The sequence below is a fragment of the Prionailurus viverrinus genome, chromosome C2 (assembly GCF_022837055.1).
Source record: "Prionailurus viverrinus isolate Anna chromosome C2, UM_Priviv_1.0, whole genome shotgun sequence".
Taxonomy (NCBI): domain Eukaryota; kingdom Metazoa; phylum Chordata; class Mammalia; order Carnivora; family Felidae; genus Prionailurus; species Prionailurus viverrinus.
The window spans coordinates 119309868-119325314 of record NC_062569.1 but is presented as its reverse complement, the minus strand read 5'-3'; the positions used below and the strand labels follow the sequence as shown (position 1 = coordinate 119325314).

General features: G+C 34.1%; 1 protein-coding gene across 1 annotated transcript in view; it reads left to right on the top strand.

Annotated features, from left to right (window-relative positions):
• Nucleotides 1-15447, top strand: part of HTR1F (5-hydroxytryptamine receptor 1F) — a 149433-nt gene that overhangs the window by 66744 nt on the left and 67242 nt on the right. Inside the window, exon 3 of the mRNA XM_047875491.1 lies at nucleotides 4800-4863. The gene's annotated coding sequence lies outside the window, so the exon portion shown is untranslated. The remainder of the gene's footprint in view (nucleotides 1-4799; nucleotides 4864-15447) is intronic.

Below are 15447 nucleotides of genomic sequence, written 5' to 3'. Positions count from 1 at the left end.
TACTCAATAGAGTGTAGAGTTCAATTAAATGCATTTAAATAACTAGCATTCCCTACAGAATTAGCATTATTGCATTGAGTATCTGTGCACACTTACTTGCAACAAACATTCTGGTCCATCATCTGAACCCCATACAGTCTTGTCTTTTTAAATTATTACTAAACCAGGAGAAATAATTGATACAGGTATATCCAGCAAACTGTCTTTCAAAAATGAAGGAGAAATAAAGACTTTTATATATAAATTAAAGCTATGTGACTTCATTACTACCCTTGTCTTATAAGAAATGTTAAAAAGAGTCACTCAAGTGAAATGAAAGGATGCTAGACAGCAACATGAGAGCATGTAAAAGTATAAAGCTCTCTGGCAAAGGTAAATATGTAGATAAAAATAGAATCCTATAACACTGTAATGGTAGTCCATAAATCACTTTAATTCAAGCATAGAATTTAAAAGATAAAAGCATAAAAAATAACTGCAACCGTATTACTATACAAAATTAAAAAAAAAATACCTAATTTGTGACATTGCTGACATAAAATGAGGAGGATGCAAAGGAATAGAGTTTTTGTGTGCAACTGAAATTAAGTTGTTACCAGTTTAGAATAGACTGATATAATTGTAAGATATTTTATGTAATCCCCATGATTACCACACACACACACACACACACACACACACACACACACACACACAAATTCCTATAGAAGATACACAAAAGGAATCAAGTATGTCAGTACAAAAAAAAATCAATGAAACACAAAGGAAAAATAAGAGAGGAAAAGAAAGCAAAATAGCTATAAAATATACAGAAAACAACAAAATGTCAATAGTAAATCCTTACCTATCAGTAATTATTTTATTATTTTAATTTTTTTTTAAATTTTTTTTTCAATGTTTATTTATTTTTGGGACAGAGAGAAACAGAGCATAAACGGGGGAGGGTCAAAGAGTGGGAGACACAGAATCAGAAGCAGGCTCCAGGCTCCGAGCCATCAGCCCAGAGCCTGACGCGGGGCTGGAACTCACGGACCGCGAGATCGTGACCTGGCTGAAGTCGGACGCTTAACCAACTGCGCCACCCAGGCGCCCCAATTTTAAATATAAGTGGATTAAACTCCACAATCTAAAGATACAGAGTGGCTAAATAGATTTTAAAAACAAGATCTAACTCTGCTGTTTGTAAGACTCACTTTAGATTTAAGAACACCCATAGACTAAAAATGAAAGAATGGATAAAGATAATCCATGCAAATGGTAACCAAAAGAGAGCAAGTTGAACTTACTTTTATCAAACAAAATAGACTTTAAGTCAGAAACTGTCACAAGAGACAAAGGACATTATATGATAAAAGGTTCCATTCACCAGGATGCTATAACAATTTAAATATTTATGCAACTAACACTAGAGGTCTCAAATATATGAAACAAACACTGACAAAATTGAAAGAAGAAATAGAAAGCAATACAATAATAGCAGGGGATTTCAATACCTTACTTTCAATAATGGATAGATCCTCCAAACAGAAAAGCAGTAAGGAAACAGAGAACTTGAACAACACTATAGACCAAAAGGACCTAACAGACATATACAGAACATGCCATTCAACATCAACAATCACACATGGAACATTCTCCAGGATAGATCATATGTTAGGCCACAAAACAAGTCTTTTAATATTTTCTAATATTAATAATTTAACAAATTTAATATTAAAATTATATCAATGGAATGAAACTAGAAATCAACCGCAGAAGGAAAATACATAGAGAAGTGGAAATTAAAGAACACACTCTTGAACAACAAAGAGGTCAAAGAAATCACAAGGAAATTAGAAGACATCTTGAAACAAATAAAATCAAAAACATGGTATAAACAAAACATGGGTTATTGCAAAAGCAGTACTAATAAGGAATTTTATATTAATAAACATGTACCTAAAAAAAGAATAAATATTCCCAGTTAAGAACCTAATTTTATATCTCAAAGAATTAGAAAAACAAACTAAGCCTAAGTTAGAAGGAAGGAAATAATAAAGATTCAAGCAGAAATAAATGAACTAGAGAATAGAAAACAGTAGAAAAGAGTCAGCACACGAAGAGCTGGTTTTCTGAAAATATTAACAAAATTGACAGACCCTTAGCTAAACAAACTAAGAAAAAAAAGAGAAGAACAAAGATACTATTAGAAAATAAAGCTAAAAACCAATATCCCTGATGAATATTGGTGCAAAAATACTAAAAAAAAAAAACTAGAAAATTGAATTTAATAGCACATTAAAAAGGTTATACATCACAACCAAGTAGAATTTATTCTTGGAATTCAAGGGAGTTACAAAATATGAAAATAAATCACTGCAATATCCAAATTAACAGTATAAAAGACAACACTATATCCACATGATCATCTCAACTGATGCAGAAAAATATTTTACTAATTCAACACCCTGTCATGGTAATGACAAAAACACTTAAAATAGGAGTTGAAGGAAATTACCTCAATATAATAAAGTCCACATGTGAAAAGCCAACAGATAACATCATACTCAGCAGTGAAAATCTGAAATATTTCCTTCAAGATCAAAAACAAGGCAAAGATGCCTACCCTGCCATTCTTTCCACATAGTATTAGAAGGTGTAGCCTGAGCAATTAGGTAAGAAAAAGAAATAAGAGACATCCAAGTCAGAATAGAAGTAAAATTAGTTCGCAGATAGGTTGCTGAAAGAAATTAAGGACATAAATAAATGGAAAAATGGAAAAACATCCCACTTTCATGCATGGATTGAAAGACTTAACATTGTTAAAATGTCCATATTACCCAAAGCAAAGGTTCAATGCATTCCCTATCAAAATCCCAATGGTAATACCTTCCAGAAATAGGAAAAACTCAATGGATTCAAATGGATTTTTAAGGAACTTGAATAGCCAAAACAATCTTGAGAAAGAAAAAACAAAGCTGGAATTCCTGATTTCAAAACATTTTACAAAGCTATAGTAATCCAAACAGTATGGTACTTGCATAAAGACAGACACAGACCAATGGAACAGAAAGAAATCTCCCAAGTAAACCTTCACATACATGATCAAAGGACCTTCAACTAGATTTCCAAGATTGCATAATGGGGAAAGGATAATACCTTCAACAAATGTATTGGGGAAACTGGATATTCCAACTGTGGGAAAAAATGAAGTTGGACTTACCTAACATCCTATACAAAAATTAAAATTAATTAAAGACCTAAGTATAACACCTGAAACTCGCTCTCCTAGGAGAAAATATAGATGGAAAGCTTCATGACGTTGGAGTTGGCAATGATTTCTTGGGTATGACAACAGCACAGGTAGTAAAAGCAAAAAAATTAGCAAACAGGACTATGTTGAACTTTACAATTTCAATACAGCAAAAGAAACAATCAACAAGTTTTGTCAACAAGTGAAAAGGCAACCTATGGAATGGAAGAATATATTTTTCAAACTATATATCTGACGGGGCGTTGATAGTCAACATTTATAAGGAATTCCTACAACTCAAAAACAACAGCAACAACAAAAAAGCAAATTAAATCAAATCAATGAACAAACAAACAAACCTGATATAAAAATGGGTAAAGGATTTAAATAGACATTTTCCTGCTATACATATATCACACACACACACATACACACACACACACACACACACACACACACACACACAAATGGCCAATAAGCATATGAAAAGATGTTCAACATCACTAATATTTAGGTATTTTAGGAAATAAAAAATAAAAATAGTATTGATGGGATGTGGAGGTATGGGAACTCTTGTACACTGATGATGGCAATGTAAATGGTGTAGCTGCTATGGAAAACAGTATGGAGATTCCTCTGAAAATTAGAAATAGAACTGCCATATGATTCTACAATACCATATCTTGATATTCATCCAAAAAAACTGAAAACAGGATTTTGAAGAGATATTTGCACCTCCGTGTTTATTGCAGCATTATTTACAATAGCCAAGAGCTGGAAACAATCTACATGTCCATGGATGGATTAATAGATAAAGAAAATATGGTAGTTATATAAAATGGAATATTATCCAGTCTTAAAAAAGAAGGAAATCCTGTCATATGCTACAACATGTATGAAACATAAGGACAATATACTAAATGAAATAAGCTAATCACAAAAAGACAAATACTGCATGTTTTCGATTACATGATGTATCTTGAGTGGTCGGACTCAGAAACATAAAGTAGAATGGTGGTTGCCAGTGGTTGTTCAATAGGTATAGACTTTCAGTTTTGCAAGATGAAAAAGTTCTAGACATCTGTTGCACAACAGTATGCCTATAGTTAACACTACTATGCACTTAAAAATGGTTAAGGAGGGAAATTTTATGTTTTAGTTTTTTATCATAATAAAAAAGTCAGACGTCCAAAAAGTAATTTTAGGTCTAGGAATATTAAATATAATGTCTAAAAAGGTCATGAGAAAGCATCATTTTTTAGTGGTATTAGTCCATTGATTTCAGTTAAAAAAGAAAAACTGATAAAGTAGAAAGAATAAAACATTTTCAATGACTTAAAATCTCTGGAAAGTAACCATAGTTTTGCCCTGTACAAGTTCTGAGACATTAGCCAAACTATATTATGTCTCCAAGCTATTTTTCTTCTCTGTAATGAAAGCAAATAGGATAATGTGACTGCATAGTATATTATAAGAATCGAGTGAGATAATGTGCCTGAATTATCTAGCCTAATGTCTGTCCAGAGTAGATAATGAATTTTCTCATTCCCTTCCCTTTTCCTTCCAGTTCACTAAATATCGATTGAGTGTCCACTGATGCATGGCACTGGAAAACCATTCCAAAAAGATAGGTAAAGTATTTTTAAATTATGTGACAAATTATTTAAGAAAATATTAATTTTAATGTAAAGTATTAATAACATAACATTAATTATAAGTGAAGAATATAAAACAATATTAAGTTGTTGCTAGGTGCCAGACACCATAAATGCATGATTGCCTTATATCTTATCATTCTGACAACAATATGAGGAAGACACTATTATTAGTCTTATTTTACCAATAAGGAACCTGGGGTTTAGAGAATTTAACCTATCCAAAGCTCCAACTATTATAGGCAGAGCATGACTCCATGTCTGACTCTCAAATTCAAGCTCCCAACTGCTACTGTACACTACTGTGTATAGAGAATGAGCTCTAACGTGGAACAGCCTTGCCTAATAATTCAACCAAAGGTAATAGTCTTTTTCTTAGCTAAGAATAAGAGAAAGGGGAGAGGAGTAAGCAAACCTCCTTCCTTCCCATAGACTTCCAAATTTCTACTTCTTTCCAGACCTCAAGTAAAATGAATTTTATGGTTTCCCCAATTTCTCTCTCAGTTTTATTCTCTTGGCAATTAAGTGTTTCTAAAATGCTTCACAAATGGGAAACAAACATGGACTTGGGCAGTTGATCCTAGCTTTAATGGAGGAGGAAGAATGAGCATTACCTTGAGAAATGAGTGAATTTTGAATAGACTGAGAATATAGGGGAAGGCTAAGAGGTAAGAATTAGCAGGACATTTTTGTGGCCAATAATAAGATTAGTCATTCTAGAGCAGAGGTTTTGCTTTGAAAGATTAAGCTGAAACATGTATGGAGTTTTATTAGACCATTCACGTATTAGATTAGACCATTCATGACCCAGATTGTTGGTTATCAAATCACCTTGAAGAAAAGTAGGTATTACTAAAGACTGTGGAAACCTTCCCAGTAAAAACCTGATAGACCCATTAAGTAACTGCTAAATCATTTGGTGCAAAAGGTGTAATTGACCCAGAAATGTTGACAAAAATGATTTTCCACAGGATAGGGATATAACAAAAGAGGATTTTTGCCTTCCCCAGCTGGATCAGACTCTTTCTATTGCTCATAGTTTTGTTTCAGGTAGAAGTGTAGGATAAGGCAGAGGCAGTATCTTTTTAAGCTTGTTCATTTTCTCTGAGTAAAAATGAGTCGTTGTGCTTTCAGATCTACTCTTGTGTATTGATCTCAGTCTTTACATACACACACTCATATGCATACACATGCAAACAAGAATAGACAGAAAAATAAAAACAGGGAAAATACTTGTAGGCTATTTCCAGCCATTATGTAAAAGTTGTTAGTAGTTGGTTTATACCTTTCCCTAGGTCTTTGCTTGAACTTGAGTTTTATTCAAAGTCTATTGTATAAGTGTCATATTATAGTTGAGAAAAGCAGTATTCAGTTTGTTAATGCTATGAAATACAGGAGAAAGTCTGCTATTTTTTTCATCTTTCATTAGAAATATGTCATAAATACCATCCCAAAATGTTACATGAATATAGATAGAAATATAAATATTTTAAAGTAGATAGTGAAAAATAAGTCTGGATTTGTGCTTTTTAAGTATGCATGCAGTAATTATATAGAATCATTTGAATCATATATGCTATGGATACATTCTTGGTTACCTATAGATTTCAACAAAACTGTTCCTTTTTCTTTAAATTTAAAAGTATGCTGGGGGTACCTGAGTGGCTCAGTCGGTTGAGCACCTGACTTTGGCTTGGGTCGTGATCTCGTGGTTCCTGACTTCAAGCCACACGTCAGGCTGTGGGCTGACAGCTCAGTGCCTGGAGCCCGCTTGGGATTCTGTGTCTCTCCCTCTCTTTGCCCCTCCCCCACTCAGTCTGTCTCTCTCTCTTCTTCAAAAATAAGTAAAAATTAAAAGAAAAAAAAAGTAGGCTGGAAGTAGAAAATGGTGACATTATCTATGTCACATTCCTGGGTGCAGCCAGCACCCAGCCATTGCTCAGTGATACCCTCCCCCAGAGGATCTGAGCAGGTCAAAACCACAGTCCCTCAGAAGCGAGGGGTCAGGAAATAAAGCCGTATCTGAGATAAAACTCAGGAAGGAGGTGTCGCCTGGCAATGTGACAACTTGGTCACAGACAGTGTACAAGCAGGGAGTGGACAGAAGCTGAAGACAAAGGACAAGTGCATGATTGCTGATCAAGGAGAACAGAGTTCTGATACTAGAGACTGGGTAGCTGGATGACACCCCTCCCACGCATGCACATATACACCTACAAGTGCCACAACAGTCCACCCCAGTAAGCTAAGCAGCACCATCTAGTGGAGAATGGAGCTGGTACACTAATGCCTGCCTAACTGGGCCAACCTCGCTCTTCAGGAACACCACAAGTCTCTCCGCCTGCTTACTTTATGGACTATGAAGTGCTTCATAATTTGACTTCTAGGGGAAAACAATGTTATTTCAATTGTATTTCAGTCTGTTTGCCACTCCATCTATTCAATTTTCTTTTTTTTTCTTTTTCATTTCTTTTCTTTTTCTTGAATACAGAAAGAGGAAAAATTTGTTTTCATTTTCTTTTTTTTTTTTAAAGTTTTTATTTATTTTTGGGACAGAGAGAGACAGAGCATGAACGGGGGAGGGGCAGAGAGAGAGGGAGACACAGAATCGGAAACAGGCTCCAGGCTCCGAGCCATCAGCCCAGAGCCTGACGCGGGGCTCGAACTCCCGGACCGCGAGATCGTGACCTGGCTGAAGTCGGACGCTTAACCGACTGTGCCACCCAGGCGCCCCTGTTTTCATTTTCAATTTTTATTAAAAATACAGGAAGCCATCAAAATCCTCAAAGAGAAAGCAGACAAAAACCCCTTTAACCTTGGCCGCAGCAACTTCTTATTCTCCATGTCTCTAGAGGCAAGGGAAACAAAAGAAAAAATGAACTATTGGGACCTTATCAACATAAAAAGCTTCTGCACAGTGAAGGAAACCATCAGCAAAACTAAAAGACAACCGATGGAATGGGAGAAGATATTTGCAAATGGCAGATAAAAGGTTAGTATCTAAAATCTATAAAGAACTTATCAAACTCAACACCCAAAAAACAAATAATCCAGTGAAGAAATGGGCAAAAGACATGAATAGACACTTCTCCAAAGAAGACATCCAGATGGCCAACTGACACATGACAAAATGCACAATATCATTCATCATCAGGGAAATACAAATCAAAACCACAATAAGATACCGCCTCACACCTGTCAGAATGGCTAAAGTTAACAACTTAGGCAACAACAGATGTTGGCAAGGATGTGGAGAAAGAGGATCTCTTTTGCATTGTTGGTGGGAATGCAAGCTGGTGCAGCCACTCTGGAAAACAGTATGGAGGTTCCTCAAAAAATTAAAAACAGAACTACCCTATGACCCAGCAATTGCACTACTAGGTATTTATCTAAGGGATACAGGTATGCTGTTTCAAAGCGGCACACGCACCCCAATGTTTATAGCAGCACTATAGACAATAGCCAAGTATGGAAAGAGCCCAAATGTCCATCAATGGATGACTGGATAAAGAAGATGTGGTATATATACACAATGGAGTATTACTCAGCAATCAAAAAGAATGAAATCTTGCCATTTGCAACTACAAGGATGGAACTAGAGGACATTATGCTAAGCGAAATTAGTCAGAGAAAGACAAATATCCTATGACTTCACTCATATGAGGACTTTAAGATACAAAACAGATGAACATAAGGGAAAGGAAGCAAAAATAATATAAAAACAGGGAGGGGGACAAAACATAAGAGACTCTTAAATATGCAGAACATACAGAGGGTTACTGGAGGGGTTGTGGGAGGGAGGATGGGATAAATGGTTAAGGGGAATTAAGGAATCTACTCCTGAAATCATTGTTGCACTATATGCTAACTAACTTGGATGTAATTTTAAAAAATATATTAAAGAAAATGGTAAAAAAATAAAATATCTACCTTGGTTTATATTTAACCGTATTTCATTTCCTATTTTCACTTATACAATATAATTCTTAACATTGATATATGTCATGATATTAAATATCATTAATGTCTTGTTATTTTACTGAGTATTAACCCATAATCCTCCATAACTTTAGAGTTGTCTTACAAGTTAAATTACTTTATTTAATGTCAAGTTGGTAGTTCAATAGTCAACCATGGCCCCCAACACATAGACTACACACACACACACACACACACACACACACACACACCCCTCCTTAGATGCTATATTTAATTAGATTTTCTGTAATAGTGTCATAACAACATTCTGGAATATATAGAATCTTTCATTAAAGAAAAAGATGCCAATCCCAAGATTCTCAAAATTTCAGTAAAAGAAACAGATTTCTCATATTATTCTAATGTAAAGTGTTACTAACATTTCCATAAAATGAATTATTCATTTCTTGTAGAGCTTAGCCAATATATTTATTTGTATGTAAAATTGAGTTAGATAAGCAAGATTTATTTAACCTCTATATTTAAAACATCTATATTTAAAACATCTTATTTCTCACACTATTAATAATATATAAATTTTAATGATAGTAATTTTTTTCTGTTATCTAACTATAATTTTAAAATAGGAATTTCCTTTCCAGTGATTCTGATATATCCCATTATTTTTAAAAGAGATATAAAATTTAACATTAAAAAAAATATTTTTCATATATCTATAAGGTGAAAATTTGAATATAATTTAAGGGTTAACTCAATAAAATTAACTTTACTATGTATTTCAAATGATTTCTTTCTTAATTCAAGAAATATTAATAGATTTGCAATCTTAATCATAAAATCACTTTGTTCAAAACATATATTCTGTAACCTAGTTTCATATAAAACTTTCATCAAAAACCACTTAAATATATCTTTATTCTAAGTTGCAAAAATGGATAACATAAACATAAATAATCATTCAAGCTAAATAGTAGTGTTCACACACAGGACTTTGGTTTCCAGAATGGCAAAAGAGGAAGGTTCTTTACAGATTCACACTCCTGCATATAACAACAATAAACTCTGGGCAAAATAGAACAATAACAAAATTAAACTAGCAACTGGAAAGCTCTGGACTGTGAGCAAAGATGTGGAGACCCTTGCAGGAGAGCTAAAATTTGAAAGAAGATTCCAAAATGGTTTGAATTTCACACTATTGTAGATTTGGTCCAAGAGCAGGCAATAGTTATACAAGCAGCTAAGAAAAGTCACCCACTCTCAAGAAGTAAACAATTAATAGAAGCCAATTCCAAGATGTACCAGAAGTGAAAAATATCAGAAAAGGACATTCCATAACTACTGTAACTATATAATAAAGCAAAGGGAAATATACTCATATTGAAAACCAACTTAGAAAATCTCAACAGAAATATGGAAAATATTTCTAAAACCCCCCAAAATTTTGGAATTAAAAAATAAAATATCTTATGTAAGTGGTGAATCACTAAATTCTACTCCTGAAAACATTATTATACTATATGTTAACTAATTGGATTTAAATTTTAAACTATAAATAAATTAAATCAATCAATCAATCAATCAATCTTGGGGTGCCTGAGTGGCTGTGGGTTAAGCATCTGACTCTTGATTTGAGCTGAGGTCATGATCTCATGGTTGTGAGATCGAGCCCTGCCGTGGGCTTCATACTGGGCATGGAGCCTGCTTAAGATTCTCTCTCCCTGTCCCTCAGTCCCTCCCCTGCTCCCTCTTAAATAAATAAGTGAATAAATAAATAAATAAATAAATATAAATAAAGTATCTTAAATTGAAAATTCAATAGATATCTATCTATAATAGGATAATGGAGATGACAGAAAAGAATCAGTGAGCATAAAAGATAGATTGTGGATATGATCCAATCTAAAGAAAAGAGGGGAAAAAATAAAAACATAAATTTTCAAGAACCTGTTGGAAAAGACGATCAAAATAAGTAATTAATGTGTACTTACTGTCCCAGAAGAAAGGAAAGAGAAATGAAGTAGAAAAATTATATGATGAAATCATGACTGATAATCTCTCTAGTTTGGGTAAAAGATATAAATTTAGAACTCCTTGGGGCGCCTGGGTGGCGCAGTCGGTTAAGCGTCCGACTTCAGCCAGGTCACGATCTCGCAGTCCGTGAGTTCGAGCCCCGTGTCAGGCTCTGGGCTGATGGCTCAGAGCCTGGAGCCTGTTTCTGATTCTGTGTCTCCCTCTCTCTCTGCCCCTCCCCCATTCATGCTCTGTCTCTCTCTGTCCCAAAAATAAATAAACGTTGAAAAAAAAATTTTTTTTTTAATAAATAAATAAATAAATAAATTTAGAACTCCTTAAAGCCCAGTAGACCCCAGGAAACATAAATGCAAAGAAAGTCATGCCTAGGAACAATATACTCAAACTCCTAAAAATAAAAGATAAAGAGAAAATCTTGAAAGCAACCAGAGTAAACAACATACTACATTTGGGAAACAATTCCTCTAGCTTACTTTAAAAAAAAAAAAAATTATTTATTTACTTTGAGGGAGAGAGAATAAGCTGGGGAGAGGCAGAGAGATAGAATTTCAAGCAGGCTCCACACTCCAGTGCAGGGATACAGGGCTGGAACTCACACACCGTGAGAACATGACCTGAGCTGAAATCTAGAGCCAGACTCTTAATCAACTGAGCCACCCAGGCACCCCGATCTAGCTTTCTTAATTGGAAACCACAGAGGCCAGAAAGTGGGTACTGGGGGGGTTATTTAAGAGATGACATTAAAAACATTAAAAAACAAAAAACATAATAACAAGAAAATAGTTAACTCACAATTTCTATTTTCAGTGAAAACAACCTTGGAGTACAAAAGTAAACAAAAATATTAGTTAAGAGAATTTGTTGCCAGCAAACCTAGACTATAAGAAATGCCAAAGGAAGTTTTCATGCTGAAGGGAAATGTTTTTTGAGAAGAAATGAATAGCACTGGAAATGATAAATATCTGGATAAAATAAAAGAATATTTTCCTTAATTTAAAATTATATAACCATTTGAAGCAAAAATTAATATTATAATGCAGATGTAACATGTATTGCGATTGTAACTACAAAATCCTCGTCTGACTGAGGAACATATTTTAAAAATAGCAAGATGGTAGGTCTAAATCCATATCAATGACATGTTAATGGATTAAAGATTATAGTCTGAGTAAAAGGTGAAAAATTTCACAATAGATGTGAAAGCAATACCCAAATATACTGTTTATGGGAAATACACTTTACATATAAAAACACAGGTAGTTGAAAATAAACAGAAGGAAAAAGATCTATCAGCATAAGAAGGTTGTAAATACTATATTAGTATCAGATAAAATAGGCTTTAAAATACTGCCTGAGGTAAAGGACATTTCATAATGATAAAAAGATCAATTCATCAGAAATACATAGCAATCATGAAAGTGTACGCTAATAAGACAGCTAAGATGACATGAAGCAAATAGAGGCATAATTAAAGGGAGAAATAAAAGGTTCTACAATCTTTGTAAGAGGTTTTAACACTCTTTTTTCAGTAATCCCTACAACTAGGAAAAAATATCAGTTAACAGGTAGATAATCTGAACAATACTCTATGACCTTGACATCACTGAAATTTATAGATTATTATATACAACTGCAGAATACACATTTCAGTCACAAAGATTCACCACATGACAGAAAACACAAGTGTTATTACACTTAAAAAGATTGAATGCATACAGAGTATGTGCTGTGACCCTAATTAAATAACCCAATATAAACTAGGCAAAAGATTTGAGAAGACATTCTGCAAGAGATGACTGACCAATTAGCACAAGACTCTCAACATCATTAGCATTAAGGAACTGGCGTTAAAATTCATAAGAAGATAACACCACACGCAAGGATGGCTAAACTTAACAAGCTGACAATACCAAGGGCTGCTGAACATGTGGAGCAAACAGAACTCTCAAACACTGCTGATATAGAGGAAAAATGAGGTAATAACTGGAAAATTGTTCCACAGTTTCCTAAAATTTTAAAGATAGACTTATTGTACTGCCTAACTGGTTATTCCATTCTTATGCATTGAATCCAAAATAGTGAAAACAGAGTCTTGTAAATGAATTTTTATAGCTTTTTTATTCACAATACCCCCAAACTGGAAACAATTCAAACGTCCATCAGTCAGTGAAAGGATAAGCGAGATGTGATATAGTCATACAGTGGAATATTACTCAGGAATAAAAAGGAGAGACTATGAATATTCAACAGATGGATGAAACTTTATTTTCATTTTTACAATGTTTATTAAGATAACAAATTTATAAATTAAAGGACTCAGAGGCACATAGTTTAAAAGGCCAATACCATGGGAATAACAAAGTCAACACAGAAAAGATACACACAGTTACAAACAATACATGATGTTTTTAAAAGCCACATCCCCCCCAATTAACACATCATATGAATCATCCTTCACAATTACCATGATAAAAAGTTATTTCATCATATGAATCATCCTTCAAAATTACCGTGATAAAAAGGTGGAAAAATAACTCCACCTACCGAGCGTAGAAAATCCTATTTATACTGAACTGCCCTGCATTTCATCAATACTGTTTAATATGGCCTCTTCTATTCTGCCATTAGAAGTATTGAAGATGTTATACATCTTCAATTGTATTGAAGATACAATAAATACTATTGTATTTTCAAATGCACATTACACTTAAATTTGCTCTTCACTGAGAACAATTGAGTATATATTTAATCAAATCATAATACAAATGCTTTCATGTTGAAACTCATTTTGTGGGGACAAGTGTACAGGGAGGAAGTATATGTACAATTATGTTGTTTCTGAAGGACTACTCAGAGATGGAGGAATCTTGAAATCATGATGCTGAATGTAAGAAGTAAGGCACAAAAAAAGTACACAACATATGATTCCATTAGTATAAATGTCTAAGAAATGCAAACTAATCTATACTGACAAATAAATAAGTGGTTGCCTGGGCTCAGAGCAAAGGGAATGTTGGACTACACTGGGACACAAGGAAACATTGGAGAGTGATAGAAGACTTCCAGATCTTGTGGTGTGGTTTTCAGGTGTGTATGTCTGTCAAAAATGTATCAAATTATATATTTTTTAAGTGGACACAGCTTACTACACATAGGTTACACCTCAATACAATTGATTTTAAAAAATATATGCTTTTAACCAAAATTAGTACTCTTAAAAAGACATCATCAAGAAGGCTCCTGGGTGGCTCAGTCAGTTGAGCATTTGACTTCGGCTCAGGTCATGATCTCACAGCTCATGAGTTCGAGCTCTGCGTCAGGCTCTGTGCTGACAGCTCAGAGCCTGGAGCCTACTTCAGATTCTGTCTCCATCTCTCTCTGCCCCTTGCCTATCTCTCTCTCTCTCTCTCTCTCTCTCTCTCTCTCTCTCTCTCTCAGATATAAATATTTTTAAAAATTTTTCAAAGACATCAATAAAAAGACAAACATAATGTCAAAAATTTAAGTTGAATAAATAAAAATTCATTGTCATTTGAGAAATTGGTAAGAGTTAAAGTTGATTTTAGAAATGTTAACTGGATTACTCCATTTACATTGTCGATGCAAAATGAACAAACATTTTTTTTAAATTTTAAAGAGAAAGGGAAAGAGTTCTACTCGAGCCCAAGATAGGACTACTGCCTACAATTCACCATCTTCACAAAGAGACCACTGTGGGGAAGGAACATTTGGTGCAGGGCTGTATACTTTTCTCTATAAAGAGCTACAAATCATCATGATGAAGGACATTCTGGAAAATTACAGACTTTATCTCATGTTTTCCGTATGTGCAAGGTTGTATGACTTTAATCTTATGAGAACCAGGGAGGTTTTTTTGTTTTTCTTATCTTTATGTTTGGAATCTCTGTTTTGGTTATTTTTTTAAGAAGATGCACAATCAATATGTTCTCAGGACAGAAATAGAGCCCATGACTTGAGGTTTTGTGGAGTCATTTTGACCTTTGTAAATGGTAAAGTATAGCTTCCCTGGGAGCCTAGGAGCAGGGCTCACAAGTGTTGAAAGTTGAAAATTCCCTTTATCAACAGGGAAATCAATATTTCTCCAATTTATTGATTGGTACCTAAAATTAAAATCCATAACTAACTCTTAAAATGATTCAGCCAATGGCGAGGATGTGGAGAAACGGGAACCATCTTGCACTATTGGTGGAAATGCAAACTGGTGCAGCTACTCTGGAAAACAGTGTGGAGTTTTCTCAAAAAATTAAAAATAGAACTACCCTACAATCCAGCAATAGCACTACTGGGAATTTATTCAAAGGATACAGGAGTGCTGATTCATAGGGGCACTTGTACCCCAATGTTTATAGCAGCACTTTCAATAATAGCCAAATTATAGAAAGAGCCTAAATGTCCATCAACTGACGGATGGATAAAGAAGATGTGGTTTATATATACAATGGAATACTAGTTGGCAATGAGAAAGAATGAAATACTGCCATTTGCAGTAACATGGATGGAACTGGAGGGTATTATCCTAAGTGAACTAAGTCAGTCAGAGAAAGGCAGATATCATATGTTTTCACTCAT